At 57.4% G+C, this 19,091-nt stretch overlaps 1 pseudogene across 1 annotated transcript; it reads right to left on the bottom strand.

The window, feature by feature from the left end:
* Positions 1 to 755: 755 nt before the first annotated feature.
* LOC128931106 (myb-binding protein 1A-like) lies at positions 756 to 18,149 on the bottom strand (annotated as a pseudogene). Its single transcript, XR_013528829.1, has 26 exons — positions 17,893 to 18,149; positions 17,642 to 17,737; positions 16,535 to 16,618; positions 16,362 to 16,436; positions 16,146 to 16,253; positions 14,224 to 14,399; positions 13,898 to 14,065; positions 13,652 to 13,769; positions 11,957 to 12,251; positions 10,935 to 11,047; positions 10,150 to 10,273; positions 9,772 to 9,939; positions 9,586 to 9,685; positions 7,175 to 7,271; positions 6,916 to 7,067; positions 6,552 to 6,638; positions 6,319 to 6,470; positions 6,059 to 6,229; positions 5,805 to 5,962; positions 4,357 to 4,566; positions 4,091 to 4,216; positions 3,935 to 4,003; positions 3,336 to 3,449; positions 3,026 to 3,148; positions 1,921 to 2,057; positions 756 to 1,754 (listed from the first exon to the last, which is right to left on the bottom strand). The product of XR_013528829.1 is annotated as a myb-binding protein 1A-like (transcript).
* Between the last annotated feature and the right edge of the window lie 942 nt (positions 18,150 to 19,091).

Here is a 19,091-nt window from a genome sequence, read left to right as displayed (position 1 = left end):
TTTGACAAGCTGGCATCATGAGGGGTGAAGGCCCTGGCTGCAGCGGCGCAGCACCTGGGCCCCAGCCTCGTGGTCTCAGGGTTTCACACACCAGCCAACCTCTGCAGGGCTCCTGGTGGCCCCAGGAATATTTCGGCTGTCTAGCCCTTTGCTGCCACCACCCCAAGCCAGGAACCCACTCCCTCTAGAGGCTGGGCTGAGCCTTGGCCAGGGCCAGGGCCCAGGAGACCATTCTAGAATCCATGGGGCAGCCGCCAGGGCTCTGCTGCTGGAGGAAGCAGCTCTCCACAAAGCTTCCTGCATGGGCTGAGGCACTGGGAGATGCCAGTCCCTATCACACAAATGACCCCCAGGGCCAGGCCTTCACACTGGCTTTGATCACCCAACTCATGCCTGTGCACATACCAGGATACAGCTGCCAATGTCACACCAGCCCCAAACCCCTTTGGGGGAGTTTAGCCCGTGTCATACACTCCCTGCACATTTGCTGCCATCAAGGCAGTGCTGGTGTCTGGGGCCCAAGAGGCCAGTTAGGAGACCCTGAGAGCTGGCTTGGACAGTGCTCTTTTCATCCCTTAGTTATTGGCTGGCTGTGGCTTCAGTGGGTGTAAGCTAGTGGAATACCCACCCATGGAGCTGTGGGGTACCCGGGGAGGCCTGACAAGGGTGGGCTGGTACCCCACAAAGCCCGGCCTCCACCCCAGCCTCAGCCAGGGCCCCAGTGATGTTTTCTTGTCATACAAGAATCAGGTCCAACTGTTGCCTCCTCTTCCTTCCAGAAGCCAAACTGCTCCTTTATTTTTTAGAGCTGCTGATTATGAATCTCAGAGTCTTAAGAGAGAAGCCAAATATATTCCTCTTGTAAATGAAGAAATAAACCTATTTAAATCACTCCCTGTGGCTCCCTCAGCAAAAAAGCCTGGGGTGGGGGGTGCAAAAGATGGTCACACCTGTACCCAGCCTGCAGCCAGCATGTCACCCTGTATCCACCCAGGTGAACCCCAGAGCCCTGGACCTGGCCCACAGGGCCCTGAAGCCACAGTCCCAGCCTAGAACCAGGGGGGTCTCTGCATCCTGGGACCCCTGCAGGAACAGCTTGGGCTGTGCTTATCAGAGCAGGATGCCTGGGCAGGCAGTGACACCCTCCCTGGGGACAGAGCCTTAGAAATGGCTTGCATATTCAAATCATGGTGGAAAAATAGGAGTCTTGGGCAGATGGAGGCTGAGGGTGGCCTGCACTCAGCTTCCCCACCTTCCTCAGCTGCGTTTTCTTCTTGGTCCCACTCTGGAGCAGGCTGGGGCTCCTGATGACTAAAGGCGACCTTGCCTTTTTCTGTGCCAGTGTGGATGGCGGTGATTTGTCCAAGACCCCCTTTTTGGGAATGGCCTCGTGGTGCTGCTTTTGGCCTACAGGCTTCATTGGGGAGCTGGGAGCTCCATTCACCTTGGACAGCTTCCGGTTTTTCTTATGCAGTTTTGTGGACTTGGCAGGGGTGTTGGGGCTCAGGGTGGGAGCGCCAGGGACTGGGCCCTTGGTGGTAGGCATCCCGTTGGCCTGGTCTGGGACCTTGGCCTTTGTCCTCTTGCTGCATGTGCTGGCTGGCTCCCGCAGGTGGCTGCAAGTGTGCCATCCTCTGACCTGTTTCTTGCAATTCTTTGTCTCTGGCAAGAATCCCTTTTTCTTCTGCTTCCTGCTGATGGGGCTCTGGGTGGCGCTGGGGATCTCCTTGGTATCTTTCTCCAACTTGGGGTGCCTGAAGGGGAATAAGCCGGTAAAAAGGTGCCCAGTGAGGGCAGCAGCCACCTCCACCCAGGTCCCGTGGGGTTCCAGAGGCCCAGGGATCCCACATCTGTGTGTGCGCAGCAGTGTGAGGGTGATCCTAGCCCCGCCCAAGTGTGCATCCCCTGCCCAGTACCTACTGAACTCCCAGGGTTTTCATGGCCTGCCAGTAGAGGTCAAGTAGGCGGCTGGAGCCGGTGGAGTGCACCCCCTACCTCAGGCCCTGCTGCTGCCCCTGCAGCATGCCCAAGAGCACTGTCAGGTCCAAGGTCAGCTTCTGCAGAGGATGGGAAGGCAGGGCGGTGGTGGCCACAGGGGCAGGCCTCTCTGGGGCTCCTGGTGGTCTTCCCACCTTGGCCCCGTTGCTCTCTCACCAGCAAACCCTGTAGTCTCCTGGGCCTCAGCCTCTCCTTCTGCCTGTTAAGGCATCCGTGTCTGTCTCACCATTGGAGGAAACACATGCCCAGGTGTTGGTTCTCCTCCCCACAGCTGCAGGCCTGGTCTGAGTCTCCACCGTGGCACTGGTGCACCCACCTCCAAGAGGGCCATCCCCACCACTCCATCACCGTGGGGCTGCCAATGCCTTTCCTCCAGCCTCCCTGCACGTCCTGAATAGGTTACTGTTGGAATCTGCTGGTTTCCAGGAGCCCCGATCTCCTGGCTTCGTCGCTATCACCCAGTTTTGCAAGGCCCCATCCCAGGCCCCACCTCTGCCTGCTGGTGTAGCCTTGGCAAGCTCTCCCTCCATAAAGGCTGACTGGCACTTATGCTGAGGCCTCCCAAACCTTACCCTCTAGGCCAGACTAGGGGACCGAGATGGCCACCTACAGCTGCCTCCCAACCCTGCCCTGTGGCTGCCCAACATGTCACATTCCACCCATCCACACCCTGCACGAGGCCTGAAAACATGGCCTCCCTAACGTATGTCCACCCTGAGTCTTCTCCCATCCTTCACCATCTCCAGCCCTGCCAACCCCTTCTCAGCTTTCTCACCGGACATGGCAGTGCCATACCCTTGCACCCTGCCCTGCAGGACAGGGTGGCGCAGTCCCTTCCCTAGTCACTTGCCCATCCACAGCTCTGTAACTGCCTAAATGACAGCCCAGAGCCCCAACCAAGGCACTGAGAACCTTCCCCACATGACCCCCACCCCCAAGGTCTGGCCTGGGTAATGGCACTGATGCCGGGAGGCCCTGAGGCCCCCAGGAGGAACCCGACACTGCCCTGGGCTGGGCCCCACCTCACCTCGTGTTTACACGTCCTGAAGACAGTACTGAGCAGCTCCAGGGGGAACAGCACCTGCTGGTGCTCTGCCTTGGTCTGCGCAGGTTCTGGGGAGGGGTGGCCAGGCTGAGGTACTCTGGAGGGCTGTCAAAGCCTTTGTTTCCAAGCAGGGACTAAAGCCCAGAGGCAGGGACCATCTCCTGGGACAATCCCAATTCCCTGTCTCCCCACCCCCCACACTCCGGGAGGCTCAGGCTCCAATCCTGGCTTGTCCTCTCTCAGAGAACCGATCCCGAGCAGGCCAGGAGGAAGGGTGCCCCCCGGCTATTACCTCCATGACCTTTGTCAGGACCTGGCTGATCAGCTGCTTCCGCTCTGGGTCCTGGAAGCACGACCTCACCTCCCACATGGACAGGGTCTTCTGGAGCAGCAGGCAAGCTTGTGCCTGTGGTTGGGTAAAGGTGGGTGCCTGGAGCCTTAGCATGTTGGGTATGAGAGGCTGAGGGGGGTGAGGGGGCCTGCCAGTCATGGATGTGGGCGGCGTGCAAGGCCACCTGCTGCTCTGGACTCTGTGACCACCTGTTCTCGTGCCTTCATGTACAGGTGGGGGCATGGAGGCCTCCCAGCTGGATAGAGGTGGGACCTCAGGCAGGACAATTCCTACCCATTCCTGGCTAATGCCATCTTCATTCAGTCTGCCCCCAGCAGTCCTGGCACCTGATCAGACACTACCACGGTGTCCTCTGTGTGGCCAGATGGGCAGTGGTGGCTGTGGGAGTGAAGCTGGCCCCGCCCCCTTAGTGCCTCCATGCTCGGTGTGGCAGGGACGGCTGCACCCGTGTTCACCAGGCCAGCACTCTGGGGCCTCAGAAGCAGGTTAAGCAGGTTAATTCACATGGGCCCTGGGCTGGGAGCCGGGAAGTCTCTTACCTGCTGGTGGGGCCGCCCTGGGCTTGTGACATGCTAGACCAGGACAGGGAGCAGGCTCTTACAGAGCACCTGGCGGGGAAGGGAGGGTTGTGAGGTGTGGGTGGGGCTGGGGCTGAGAGGGGACCCCAAGTGGGCAGGGTGGGCCCTGACACTCACTGGGTGCCGGGAAAAGAGGCTGAGGAACATGGGGACCATGAGGGGGCTGTGGCGCTTGGTCAGGAAGGAGCTCAGTACTGATGAGTAGACGCATATCGTGAAGTTCAAGTCCAGGCAGCCGGCAGCCTAGGCCAGGTGAGAGAGCTGGCTGAGGCCAGGAGAGGGCCTCTGGGATGGGAGGAGACTGGGCTAGCTTCGGATGGTGGAGGGTGAGTTCTGGGGAAGTGTGAAGTGCATGGGCTCTGCCTGGGCCAGGCCCTGCTCACCTGTGAGCTCTCGGTCATGGGGCTGGGGTTGGTGCCAGCCTCCAGCTCCTCCTGCGTCTCATGCACGCACCCCTCGGCAGTGCCGCCCTTCAAGACTCAGAGCAGGTAGAGGGAGGCATTGAAGTGGTAGAGGGCGGTGGAGTCGGGCTGGCGGCCTCGATGCGGTCACCCAAGTCGTGGCAGTACATACGGCCACGGCACAGGTGGTAGCTGCAGGTGGTGAGGACAAGAGCTGGTCAGAACAATCTCAATCCACCCTGCTCTGCCAAGCAGCACCAAGCAAGTCCCACTTTACAGGTGAGGAAACAGATCTGGAAGACAGATGTGACTGAGGACACAGAGGAAGGCAGGGCTACTGGCAGCTTGCTTGGGAGCTATGTGAGCTCATCGTGCTTGGGCAAGGGGGCACCCCACAGGGGGAACAGAACAGTTCCCGAAGTGGGGGGCTGCACCAGGGCCAACCACCACCTGGCACACCTCTCCTGTCCATACTCATCCCTCGTGGGGAAGTGGCCTCCAGGCCTTTTGTAAAGCGAGGCAAGGGTTCTGCACTCAGAACCCTATGTGGCCCTGCAGGGCCAGGACAGAGTGGGGACAAGAGGCAGGATGCTCAATGAGTGACACTGTCCATGCACACTGGCAGAACTATCTGAGAAGGTGTGGCCTGGGGTGGAATGGAGGATGACCACCAGTCATGCCCCCCACCCTGCAGACCATCCATGCAGTGCCCAGGGGCCCAGGCCTTCAACTACCCAGCACCTAAGCCCTGAAGGCAGGTCTGCACCTGACGCCTGCCTGGCTCTCCCCCGCCTGCCATCACCTCCCTGCTAGACCTGCCTCCAGCACAGCCCTGCCCAAAGCCTTCTCCACACCGCCAGCCATTTCCAAAAAGGGAAACCAGATCCAAAGCCTTCCCCACGCCAAATGTCCCTGCTGAAAATGCCTCTGCGGCCCCAGCCCCACTAGGGTCAGGCCTGCGAGGTTACAGGGGTCTGTGGCCTCACGCCTCACCTGACCTCCCAGCTGGATGTCTGACCGCCTCACATCAGGATGCTCTTTCCCCTTTCTGCACTCCCCAAGGCCTCCCAACCTGACAAACTCCCACGTACACTGCACCTCCGAGGACTGGGTGTGTGTCCCCAGCCACAGGTGGTGCCACTGTCCCCACCCACCCCGACACAGCCCCACTGGAGACTGTCAGGGGCTGGGATGGAACCCAGCTCCAGGGCACCACTCGCACATGTCAGGAGAACACCGGGATGGACCAAGGACCATGTGAGTCACTGAGTGACACGTGACCTAGGGCTGAGTGGTGAGCCTGCAAGCTAGGGCCCAGGCTGGAAGCTTGGCTCTCTCTTTCCTGTACAACAAGCAAGCCAGGAGTTCTGCCTGGGGGCTAGGGGCTGGGGACTGCTGGCCAAACCCGCCAGCCTTGCCCCCGTGCTCACGTGAGGATGCACACAGTCTTGTGCAGCAGGTCCTGCTCCTGCTTAGTGCTGCTGCTGTGTAGGCTGCACCAAATGATGCCCAGCAGCGGCTCCAGCAGCTCCAGGATCAGGATGTTCTCAGGCTGCTTGGTCACCAGCACCTCCACCAGGTCCAGCACCTGCAGCTGGGAGAGCTTGTCAGCAAGGAGGGGGCAGGGCATGGGCGGGCGGGGGGCGGTGATGGAGGCGGTGGAGGCACCAGCCCCCAGGCTCACTCAAATCTGGAAGTCACTCTGCAGTACCTTCTCCTTCTGTGGTTTGCTCTTCTCGTCCTGCCGGGCCTGGATCCACAGCCTCTGCTCAGCAAAGAGACTGGCGAGGTTCTGGTCCAGGACCATCATGGCCTCATCCCCCAGCTCCTCCTCATCCTCACTTTCCACTCCACCCTGAGGGACAGAGGCCCAGCAGTCAGCCTGGCTTCGGGCAGGTGGACACACAACATAGGGACTCAAGAGCCCTCCCCGGCTCTGCTCACCAGCGCCTTCGAAGCCTGCAGCACACTCATCAGCTGTACCCAGAAGCCCTGGTCCACATCCTGTCACGCTCCTCCTCCTCCTCGCTCTCCCCAACATCGCTTTCATCTTCACTCTCTGAGCCTCTGCTCTCCTCACCATCCTCGTGCTTTTCCTGTGGGGTGGTGGCAGGCTCGTCACACACCTCTGCGATCTTCCCACTCCTGCCACCCCACCTGGCCCGCACTGGCAGCACCTCTGCAACCTTCAGCCGCTGCTCATCAGACTTGTCCATCACCACCACATGGTCATCCTCATCCTCACTGGTCTCCGAGTTCAGCACCTGGGGAGGAGACCCAGCCACTGACCCATCTGTGGCCCCACCCTCCTGACCAGGCCCTGCCTGCCATTGGCCAAAAGTCCCCATTTCAGGGAAGAAAACAGAGCCTAGGAGAGGTGGCCACACCCTGCAAGGACAGGACAGGGCCTCATTGAGACCCCTCCCACCAGGCACAGGCTGGCAGGAGGGAGGCTAGGAGGCTGAAGCGCTCTCCTACCTGGTGCAGCTCCCTGCTCAGTGAGCCCCAGCACAAAGTGCATTTTCAAAGGTCCCAACTCACATCCAGAATCAGCTGTAGGGCACGCGGGGTCAGGTGGGAGCAGATGTGGTCGAACATGCTCTGGGCCACTTGACACATGAGGTGGCTGGGCTGGGCCAGCAGGGCCAGCAGGATCTCCACCAGCACCTCTACCCATGGCAGCTCCTGGGGATCTGCAAGAGGGTGGATTGAGCCCAGGCAGGAGACCGTTGTCCTCACTGCACCACTTCAGTCCCTCTCGTACCCAAGGATACACCCTGTCCCAGAAGCAAGGACCCACCAATGGCCTTGGTGCGGCTCCTATGGCGTCTCTCTCCCAGGCTGTTTCTGATGTAGGTCTGGATGTCACCCAGCAGGTCACAGCTCTCTGTAGGGGACTGGGGACAGGGTAGGACACGCACTGCGGACAGCCCTTCTGAGCCAGGCAAGGGGCTGGCCAAAAGGCAGCAGTGGCACCAGAAGCCTTCAACAGCCCAGCCACTGGCCGGCCCCAGCCAGCCACCCCGAAATCCAGAATGGAAGACCTCAGCTGGACCCCAGAATACCAAGGGCTGAGGGCCTTTTTACACCTAATATGCAGTTACAGGATCTGAAAACCTGCAGGGGACAGAAAAGGAGGCCAGCTCCCACTTTGACACTCAAGACAGACAGAGCTGACAAGGATGGTCAGGGTCCCAGAGTAGCCAGCAAACCCCAGCCCCCAATTCATAATTCTAAATGATTTCCTCCATGTTTGGCTCGGCATGAGGCAGAATTGAAAGTCGTTAGTTTCAACTAATTTAATCATATCTGAACTCACCTGATGGGACAGCCCTGGACTCCAGGGACTGAAGTGGTGGAGTGTGTGCCTGTGCAGGGCATCTTGACAACTGTGTGATCTTTGGTACCTAAAAGACAGACTTTTCCCTCAAAATGCAGTGGGCAACGTTTAGGCCAGGGTAGGAAAAGCAGCCCAAAGCCCTGGTCACTGCCCCCGGCTCCCAGGCTGTGTGCCACGCAGGTCCCTGTCCTCTGGGCTGCACCTTTTTCATTTATTCATTTTCTCTGAGACAGTCTTGCTCTGTCACTCAGGTTGGAGTGCAATGGCACAATCTCAGCTCATTGCAACCTCCGCCTCCCAGCTTCAAGCGATTCTCCTGCCTCAGCCTCCTGAGTAGCAGGGATTACAGGCACCTGCCACCACGCCCAGCTAATTACATTTAAGTAGAGATGGGGTTTCAGCATGTTGTCCAGGCTGGTCTCAAACTCCTGACCTCAGGTGACTCACCTGCCTCGGCCTCCCAAACTGCTGGGATGACAGGTGTGAGTCCCTGTGCCCGGCCACAGCTGCACCTTTTATCTGAAAGTGGGCACAGCAAACTGCAGCCTCCTCTGTGCAAGTCAACACCAGAGACCTCAAGGTTGCAGGCTCCACGTGTGTCTTGGAATCAGCAGGGCTCCACTGCTATCAAAGGTCTGACTCCAACACTCAGAAGGGGCATCATGGGCAAACTTTACCCACACAACTCATCCACAGGCTGGGCTCGGACTAACCAAAGCTGGCAAGTAAAGCCATCACAGCCAAGAGGCCAGACGGGCAAGTGAGAGACCCACCTACTCAGGCTATGTAAGACCAGCAGCCTCGATAAGAGCTTCCCATGTTGTGAGAAGAAAACTCTCTAAGACTCAGGGTAAGGGCAGACGCAGTGGCTTATACCTGTAATCCCAGCACTTTGGGAGGCCAAGGTGGGCAGATTACCTGAGGTCAGGAGTTCAAAACCAGGCTGGCCAACATGGCGAAATGCTGTCACTACTAAAAATACAAAAATTAGCCAGCACAGTGGCAGGCACCTATAATCCCAGGTACTCAGGAGGCTGAGGCAGGAAAATTGCTTGAACCAGAGAGGTGGTGCTTGCAGTGATCCAAGATCACACCACTGCACTCCAGCCTGGGCAACAGAAAAAGACTCCATCTCAACAAACAGACGGCCAGGCACAGTGGCTCATGCCTGTAACCCCAGCACTTTGGGAGGCCAAGGCGGGCGGATCACGAGGTCAAGAGATTGAGACCATCCTGGCCAATGTGGTGAAACCCCAGCTCTACTAAATATACAAAAAAATTAGCTGGGCGTGGTGGTGCATGCCTGTAGTCCCAGCTACTGGGGAGGCTGAGGCAGGAGAATTGCTTGAACCAGGGAGTCAGAGGTTGCAGTGAGCCAAGATTGCACCACTGCACTCCAGCCTGGTGATGGAGACTCTGTCTCAAAATAATACAAAAAACAAAAAAACAGACAAACAAAAGAGGAATCAGGATACTGAGTGCTGAATGTGGTCAGGGCTTCCTGATGGGAAGAAATGAGAGGGACACCCCGTGGTTCTAGAGAACCAGTGGCCAGAAGGTGTTCCCACAGCCAGAGGGTACAGTGCAAGCTACTCTGCCTCTGAGTCTCAGTTTTCCCATGTCAAACATGGAAAAGCAGAGTCTGCCTCAAGTTTTGGGAATTAAGAAGGCCTGCCTGGAAAGCTCAGGACACCAGCTGGTGCCTGCTAAGGGGCCGGAGTGACGTTTCCTTGGATGATAATTCTACCCATGATGAGGCTGGCTTAGGAAACCTCCCAACATAACTCCCCAAGCCTTTCCTGGCTCCCCCCCATAGCCCTCATAGCCGCAGGACCCCAGGCTCACGGCCCCTCCATCCCAGGCCACAGTACCTTGAAGAGGTAGATACCCACAAGCAGCAGAAGGTGCTGGAAGGCGGCAGCCCTGGGCTCTGAGGAGGTGGCCTCCAGCTCCTTCAGAGTCTGCAGCATCCTGTGAGGAGCCAGGCAGATCCTCAGGCCCCGGCTGCCATCAGACCACAGCGTCCTGCCCACCCCCTGGAAATCCCACCCGCGCACCTGTCCCAGGCCCGGCACTGCTGCACAGTGAGGGGTGTCACGGGGCTCACGCTGTGACTGTGATTCAGCAGCACGTCTGCGAAATGAACCAGGTGGTAGGTCCAGGGCTGCCCGCCCCAGGTCTGCTCTGGTGCCAGCTTGAACTGTGTGCTGAGGGTCTGCAGCAGACTAGGTGACAGGCAGGGCTTGGTCACCAGACTGATGAGTGAATATAGCCGCCTCCCTCTGCCCTCCCCAGGGCTCGGTCTCCCAACTCTCCAGGACCTGCTAGGACTCCCTGGGCCTCAGCCGTTGTCCCCAGCATAGGGAAACTGCAGGAAGCAGGAGTCCTGAAGGCCTTTCCACCTTTGGGCCTCTCCCAGGCTACCTCAGGCTCACCTGAAGAAGGTGCTGCTGACGGTCTCTTGGGCCTGGCATTCCAAAGGGAGGGAGAGCTGCTGCCTTGTCTCAGGGATCTGGGATGTGGGCTTCTTTGTGACAAAGAACAAGTGAACAAACACAATTAGGGGTGGGCAGGAGAGCAGCTGGTGCCGTTCACGGCCGTTTGTTTCCATGGGCTCCCCTCCCCTGGTGGCACCACCCAGGGTTCAAGACCAGGAGGAGGGGAGCCCTTCTGACCCCTTCTGCTCTCGGTACAGTCCTCAGGGCCCTCACTGGCAAGGCTGGAGGTCGCTGGGCCAGGAAGGGCTGGATCCCCAGCTGAACATGGCTCAACCCGAGCTGGGGAGAGAGAATCAGTGCCCCCCTCAAAGAACCAAGAGACGTGAGGCTGTGTGGTTATGGCCGAGTCACGCCACTGCTCCTGCAAACACGGGGCCAGTGCAGCCCCCTCCTGTGACCGGGCACACTGAGGGTGAGGTGAGCACCCGGCTCTGCTCGGACACAGATGAGGCAGGTGTGGGGCAGGCTTCCCTGATGCCACCCATGGGCAAAGGCTCCCTGCAGGGCACGCACAGCACACCCAAACCTCTTAGGCACCTGCAGCTGGGGTGCCTCCTGGGTCTCTTCCCTACAGGCTCCTGAGGAATTCCCAAGTCCCCTTGTGCCTGCTCCCCACTGATGACTCAACCCAAAGGCTTCTGGCTCCAGAGGACACAAACCAGAATGAGTTGAGGGGCTCATTCCTCGACCACATGCCCACGGGAAGCTCCAGCCCCTCTCGTACCTGGCCACCTCCTCCGTCAAGGCCTCCTCCATCCCTAGGTGCAGGCTGTCCACAAGGCTCACCAGTCTGAGGATGATCCATTTCCGCAGCCAGAACACAGCTCGCTCAGGCCTGGGGCGCAGAGGCGAGGTCACGTGAGCCACTTAGAACTGGCAAAAGCAGGCTGTGCCCAGTGGCTCACACCTGTAATCCCAGCACTTTTGGAGGCCGAGGCAGGTGGATCGGTTGTGGTCAGGAGTTCAAGACCAGCCTGGCCAACATGGTAAAACCCCATCTCCACAAAAAATACAAAACTTAAGGCCGGGTGTGGTGGCTCATGCCTGTAATCCCAGCACATCGGGAGGCCAAGGTGGGTGGATCACCTGATGTCAAGAGTTCAAGACCAGCCTGACCAACATGGAGAAACCCCATCTCTACTAAAAATACAAAAATTAGCTGGGTGTGGTGGTACATGCCTATAATTTCAGGTACTTGGGAGGCTGAGGCAGGAGAATCACTTGAACCAGGGAGGCAGAGGTTGCAGTGAGCTGAGATCACACCATTGTACTCCAGCCTGGGCAACAAGAGCAAAACTCCATCTCAAAAAACAAAAATTAGCTGGGCATGGTGGTGGGTGCCTGTAGTCCCAGCTATTGGAGAGGCTGAGGCAGAGACTCACTTGATCACTTGAACCCGGGAGGCAGAATTTGCAGTGAGCTGAGATTACATGCCACATGCCACAGCACTCCAGCTTAGTGAGACTCTATGGGGGGGGGAAGAAAAAAGAAAAAAAGAAAACAAATTATCAAAACCAGGACATTCCTTTAACTGATCTCAGAGACAGAAAACCAAGCTCTCTCGCTCCCAACTGCCAGTGCGGGACCTCGGTTTCCTTGAGAGCTATGGTGCTTTCCCTCTCTCTGCTCATGGTTTAGGGCCAAGACACCGTGGGTAGGGGGGTGAGGGGCAGGGTCGCTGGGCTCTGCAGGCTAGAAAAGCTAACTCCTGAAGGACGACGGGTCCTTCGCACGGTCCACTCACACGTGCAGTGATGCATCCTGAGCTTTCTTCAGTTGTTGGTGCTTAAGTCAATCAAGGAGTCCAGGTTTGGCTGGAGAAACATGCCCTGCAGCCAGGCCACATAGCCCTGCAGGGCCCAAGAGCTCAGGAACCGCACGACCCACCAGAAGGTAGGCACCACTGGGAGACCGTGGTTGGTGGTGGGGGAGAAGGCCACCAGCACGGCCAGCTGCTGCTCAGGGTCATCCCAGCATCCCTCTAGGAAAGTGCCCATGTATTCCTCCATCTCCGGGGTGAACTTGAACTGGTTTGGGAGCTGTAAGAGTTAGGCATGGTGCTGAGCCCACAGGCTTGCAGCCTTTAGGGTTAAACAGAGGCCCAGGGTCTCCCCTGGCACACAGCAGGGCTGAGCCTGAGCTTGCTCCATTCCTGGTCACCCCAGTGCTTCTGTCTGGCGTCAAGGCCTCCCCGGGTCTGACTTTCCCAGCTTCAGTGCCTCTGGCCCCAAAAGGCCCCTCTCGCCACACTGCTGAGGGGGATGGCCTGTTTTCCTGGCTCAACGCACAGGCAGAGCAGTGGTTAAGAGGCCAGACTGACCCAGGTTCAAGGCCTACGCCACCAATTCCTCACTGTGTCATCTTTGGGACCCAACCCAACCACCTCTAATGCGCTGCCTCGGGGCCAGGACCCGTGTTCCACTTTTTGTCTGGCGGCTTAGCATTTCAGCAACCCTTTGCACTTGGCCATTACTGCCATTGTGTAGGTGAGTAAAGTGAGACACAAAAATGCCTAGAATAAAACTCCTCAGGGTCAGAGGGCTCCCAGCAGGACCACGTCTGGCCTCACAGCCCAAGCTCTTCTCATTTTAATTTTCTCCAGTTGTGCCCCGGGAGTGCAGTGCCACTATCACGGCTCACTGCAGCCTCGAAATCCTGGGTTCACGTGATCCTCCCACCTCAGCCTCCTGAGTAACTGGGACTACAGGTGCACACCACTGCCCAACCCAGGCTCTTAACCACTGCCTGATGCTTCAAGTCTGCCCCTCACCCAGAATGACAGCTCTCGGAAACTTGCTGCAAAGATAAAATGAGCTGCCGAGAACAGTAAACCCAGCAGCGCTGACTGGGCACCAGGCACACCAGTGCTCAAACATGGTCATGACGACTGTTCTCATCACCGCAACATGGGCAGGGGTGGAGGGTGGTCTGAACAACCCGCTGACTACCAACATCTAAGTGGGGGCCCGCTCCTTTTCACAACTGTCAGAGGGAAGCCGGGAGCAGTGGCTCACATCTGTAATCCCAGCACTTTGGGAGGCCAAGGCGGGTGGATCACCTGAAGTCAGGAGTTTGAGACCAGCCTGGCCAACATGGCAAAACCCTGTCTCTACTGAAAATACAAAAATTAGCTGGGTGTGGAGGTGGGCACCTGTAATCCCAGCTACTCAGGAGGCTGAGGCACGATAATTGCTTGAACCCGGGAGGTGGAGATTGTAGTGAGCAGAGATTGCCTCATTGCCCTCCAGCCTGGGTGACAAGAGAAAACTCCAACTCAAAACAATCTGTCGGAGGGGAAGGGGTTCAGGCAGCTCACTACCCAGACAGTGGAGACACCCAGGTCTCTGGCCAGGCTCCTGAGGTGCCCTCTCCCCTTCTTGGCAAGGAGAGCCCCTCCCTAGCCCTTCCAGCAGCATCGGGCTGCACAGGCGGTGCCCACCTTGGCCATGCACATGTGCTCCATGTAATGGCGGATCACATCTCCCCGCATCACCAGCTGCAGCTGTTCCTTGGTCAGCAGTGGAAGGGCGGTGCCCAGCAGGCAGAAACACAGGTAGCTAAGAGGGACTATGGGACCGAGCATGGTCAGAGCCCTTGGTCCCCCGGCACGGACCTCAGGACTGGTAGTCCAGCCCCATTTCACAGACAGGGAAGGGGGCCGAGAGAGGCCACATGCCACACGCACCTGGCTGGCCAGAACTGCAGCTTCAGCAGCCCCTGTTCCACCATCCCCTTCCAGAACTGCAGAAACTTGTCTTCCTTGAGTGCCAGGTAGAGCAGCTCCAGGGCGACGGCAGGCAGCTTTCATTCCTTCTTCACTGAGGACACTGCCATCTTCAGCATGTTCACCATCCTGTGGGGGGCAGGGGACTCAGGGAATGCTTGCCTCACCAGCAAGGGCCAGTGTGCCAAGAGTAGCCAGGGCACCCCCAGGCTACACAGCCAATCTGGGCTTGGCCAGATGCAGTCCCACAGCCCCAGGGAGAGCAAATCCATCCACCTCCCTCACACCTGGGAACATTCTCATCCGAAAATAGGTTGACGGATCCCACCAGCTTCTTGAGCCTAGAGGGAACTTTCTGCTGGGCCAGGAGGAAGAGCCCCAGCTGTTCAGGACAGCTGAGCATCGCATCCAAGTCAGTGCTGAGGACCTCTGGCAGCATCTCCTGCAACATGGCCTCTGAGACCTAAGGGTGGAAAGGTAAGAAATGGTGGCTTCCTCTGCAGGGTGAGCCCAGTGTGGCCTTTTACCTGCCAGCCTCCTGACACAGGGCCATCTGGCCAAGCATCAGAGTCATCAGAGGCCATTTGCTAAAAAACTCAAATTCCCAGGCAGCTGGGTTTTTGACAAGCATTTTGCTGATGCTAACTGGCCCAGTACTACCTGCCTTTTTTTTTTTTGAGACAGAGTCTTGCTTTGCCACCCAGGCTAAGTGCAGTGGTGTGATCTCAGTTCACCGTAACCTCCACCTCCCTGGTGGAGGTGATTCCCCTACCTCAGCTGGGATTACAGGTGTACACCTCCATGCCCAGCTAATTTTTGTATTTTTAGTAGAGGTGGGGTTTCACCGTATTGGCCAGGGTGGTCTCGAACTTCTGACCTCAAGTGATCCACCCACCTCACCCTCACAAATTTCTGGGATTAAAGGTGTGGGCCATGGCACCCAGCCAGAGCTACCCATTTAATTATTCCTGGTTTTGGGACTTCAGAGGACTAGCCCATTTTATACAAAAGGGGCCCTAGGTAGACAGCTGGGATTCAAATTCAGGTCCTTTTGGCTCTGAGGTCGACTCCTCAGCAGTCCTGGTCTGGGACTTCCCAGCCCCTGCCTTTCTCTTCAGTGGCAAAAAGGCCTAGGTGTACCTTCCCAAGTCGGGCAGTGGAGGCCCAGGAGGGACCAGCCTTGACCAGGAGAACAGCAGCAAACGTTTTATATACCTGCCATGTGCCGAGTTCAGTTCTAGAGTGGCACTAGCCACACGGGGCTGCTGAGCGCCTAAAAGGCAGCAAATCTGAACAGGGATGTGCCTACATGTAAAATACACGCTGGATTTTGAAACACACTGAAAAAAAGAGTAATGATACCTCAACGATTTTTTTTTTTCTGAGACAGTTTCATACTGTCACCCGGACTGAAGTGCAGTGGTGTGATCTCAGCTTGCTACAACCTCTGCCTCCCGGGTTCAAGTGATTCTCCTGCTTCAGCCTCCTGAGTAGCTGGGACTACAGGTGCCTGCCACCATGCCTGGCTAATTTTTTGTATTTTTGGTAGAGACAGGGTTTCACCATGTTGGCCAGGCTGGTCTCGAACTCCTGACCTCGTGATTGACCCACCTCGCTCTCCCAAAGTGCTGGGATTACAGGTATGAGGCACTGTGCCCTGCCAGCTCAACAGTTTTGTATACAAATACATACTGAAATAATATTTTAGATATACTAGATGATGTAAAATGTTACTAATGACACCTGTTTCTTTTTAACTTTTTTTTTGTGAGACAGAGTTTCACTCTCATATGGCTTGGGCTGGCTGGAGTGCAATGGCATGATCTCGGCTCACTACAACCTCCAACTCCTGGGTTCTAACGATTCTCCTGCCTCAGCCTCCCAAGTAGCTGGGATTATAGGCATATGCCACCATGCCTGGCTAATTTTTTTATACTTTTAGTAGAGATAGGGTTTCTCCATATTGGTCAGGCTGGTCTCAAACTCCCGACTTCAGGTGATACACCCACCTCCCAAAGTACCGAGATTACAGGCATGAGCCACTGTGCCGGGCCTCTTTTTACCTTTTCAACAAAGTCACTGAAACACTTCAAATTATATGTCTTTATATTTCTATGGAACAGTGCTGTTCCTGATTCTCATCTGAGCCCTCTTTATGTCTTTGTAGCAGGAAGTGTCTCCCGAGCCCATAAGGCTGGTGAGCTCATACCTCGAAGAGAATGTCCACCAGGGCTTTCTGGGGCTGCTCCTGCAAGTGGTTCTGATACTGGGCCAGGGCCTGCAGCAGCTTCACTGACTTCCTCAGCACCTCCTGGTCCTGGTCCCCACAAAGGGGCAGAGGGTATGAGCAGGGACCACTACTGTCCCCCACCCATCCAAGACCAGCCTACACCCCCCACCCCCACCGTCCTCCCAAAGTTCTCACCTTCACCAGCCAGCCTGACTGAAAGAGGGCGAGCACTCTGAACAGGTCTGCAAAGACAGCAGGTCTCACCATTGACTAGAAAAGGATTCCAGGCACAGCATGAGGGGCTGTGGGACTTCCCACCCCCAGCCTCTCACCCCCGGGGCTACTGACCTCCCCGGGCCCTCTCTCACCTTCTTCACCTGATGCAGGTCATATTTTTCTTGTATCTGCTGCAGGATGCTGCACAAATGGAGGTCTTCAAAAGACTGTAACAGCTGCCAGGAGGAAGAGGGGCTCAGGAAGTGGCCCAGTACATCCTCACAACTCAACCTCCCTTCCCCCTTCAACTCCTCCCAGGAAGCCTTGGGTGCCTAGTCGCACCCCATGAATGCCTCTGAAGCTGCTCTCAGAAACGAATCTTGCCTCCCTGCCCCATCTCCGCTAGGATTTCTGAAGTACCGTCTGCAAGTGGTTCTGGGACTGGGACTGGAGCTGAGCCTTGGCAGCTTTCTTTTTTTTTTTTTTGAGATGGAGTCTTGCTCCATTGCCCAGACTGGAGTGCAGTGTCGTGATCTCTGCTCACTGCAACCTCCACCTCTCAGGTTCAAGCAATTCTCCTGCCTCAGCACCCACAGTAGCTGGGGATTACAGGTGTGCACCACCACACCCAGCTAATTTTTGTATTTTTAGTAGAGATGGGTTGTCAACCTGTTGGCCAGGCTGGTCTCGAACTCCTGACCTCAGGTGATCCACCCGCCTCGTCCTCCCAAAGTGCTGGGATTACAGGTGTGAGCCACCACCGCTCCTAGCCACAAAAGTACCTTCTACAGTCCCTAGATTGCTCTGCTGAAATTCTCAGCCACTGGGTCTTCTCTCCATAGCCCGGTCTGAGCTCCACTCAGGCTGATCCGGCGGGCCTGGGTCTTAACTGCTCTTCCCCTTGTCAGGGCTCCTCAGAGAGTGGGCTACTCCAATCAGCTGAATGCCCTGCAGGCCTAAGGGAGCCCACCCCACCCAGCGCTCACTGCTCCCAGCAAGTGTACCTAAGAGGCCGGGTAACGCAAGCACCAGAAAGAAAACCTGCTCCGCTTCCCACTCCCCCTGCCTGGACTGCTTTGGAGACAGGCCTTGCTCACGCTTTCTCCACCTTCATGTGAGGAGGCTCCCTCAGGCTGGCCTCCAACACACTCCCGACTTCTCTGTCGGGCTGCCCCTCCGTCGCGCTGAGACACCCGCCCTCCTCACACCCCACCGTTTTCACCCGCGTGGCTGGGATCCTGCCAGGAACAGCACCTCACCTGTGCCAGGGCCAAACTGTAGCAGGGCCGGGCTGTTTCTCGCCAGACCCCGAGTCCCGTGATCAGCCGCTTCAGGGCGTATTTCATCTCAGACCCCTGCGGAACCAAGCGCACCCTCGCGTTGAACGGTGACAAGAAGCTGCACACCCCGTGCACCTTATCATCCAGATTCGCGACCACGTGCCCCCATCCCAAATCCCTGGGCCCGCCGCCGCTTCCTTGTTGGGAAGTGCGCGGCCCCTGCCCCAAACCCGCCGCTCCATCTTCGGCCTAGCGCGCAGATACTCCGGCAGCTTCTCGGCCACAAGTCGCGTCTCCTGCTCAGGCTTCGCAATGTCCCAGAAGTCCAAGAACCCACAGCTGTGTTTCAACAGGTCGTGGCGGTCCGCAGGCCGGGCGCTGTTCTGCGTCGCGTCTCCCGGCGACGGGGGCTCGGAGGGTTCCTGGCTCCCCATCTCCGCCACACTCATGGAAACACGCATGCCCCGGATCCAGCCACTTCCAGGTCAGGGCCCGGCGCATGCGCACTGTTTTTTTCAGTTGGCTCGGAGTGGGAACTGGGAGGGGCGGGGCAGGGGACGGGGGAACCAAGAGGAGCGAGGCTGGGGCGGGCACCCAGGAGGGGCGGCATTTCCGCCCTCGCTCTGAGCGGAAGTTCCTCGCTGCGCCGGCGCGGTTGTTCCAGCCTTTCGCTCACGTTCATTCTGTCCCGGAGGCTGGGGCATCTGCCCCTTTGGAGCCCCACGGGGCGGTTTGTGAGGGTCCATCTCGGAAACCAACTGAGGTGCAGCACATCATCCGCCTCGTCCCAGGGCGGCCCTGCGCTCGGAGCCCTGAGCCATTCAACAGTTACTGACACCTGCTTTGCGCAGCGCTAGGCGGTTGGAACAAAGCGGCCGCTTTCGTGGAGGAACTCGGAGCTAAGTGCATCAAAAAAGATCATAATTATGAGGCCGGGCAGGGTGGTCACGCCTGTAATCCCAGCACTTTGGAAAGCCGAGGCGGGTGGATCACGAGGTCAAGATATCGAGACCATCCCCGTCTCTACTAAAAATATAAAAATTAGCTGGGCATGGTGGCGCGTGCCTGTATTCCCAGCTACTCAGGAGGCTGAGGCAGGAGAATTGCCTGAACCCAGAAGGCGGAGGTTGCGGTGAGCCGAGATCGTGCCATTGCACTCCAGTCTGGATAACAACAGTGAAAGTCCGTCTCAAAAAAAAAAAAAGATTCGTAATTATGAAGAGAACTGGGAATGCAGGGGTCCGAGGGAGCCTTTTCAGTGCTGAAACGTGAATACATCACCGGTTAAAAATACGCCTGTGGGAAGTTGAAAGGTTCCTTTTAAAGTTTCCTTTCTTGTCAAGGAATAAGCTGCTATTAACTGTTAAGCTGTTGGGGGAAACCCAGCAAGAGCCGAGGCAAGGGCCTGAAGTCTCAGCATGTTCTCATA

The sequence above is a fragment of the Callithrix jacchus genome, chromosome 17, assembly GCF_049354715.1.
Source record: "Callithrix jacchus isolate 240 chromosome 17, calJac240_pri, whole genome shotgun sequence".
Taxonomy (NCBI): Eukaryota; Metazoa; Chordata; class Mammalia; order Primates; family Cebidae; genus Callithrix; species Callithrix jacchus.
Note: the sequence above shows the minus strand (reverse complement) of the source record. Positions and strands in the feature narration are given on the sequence as shown.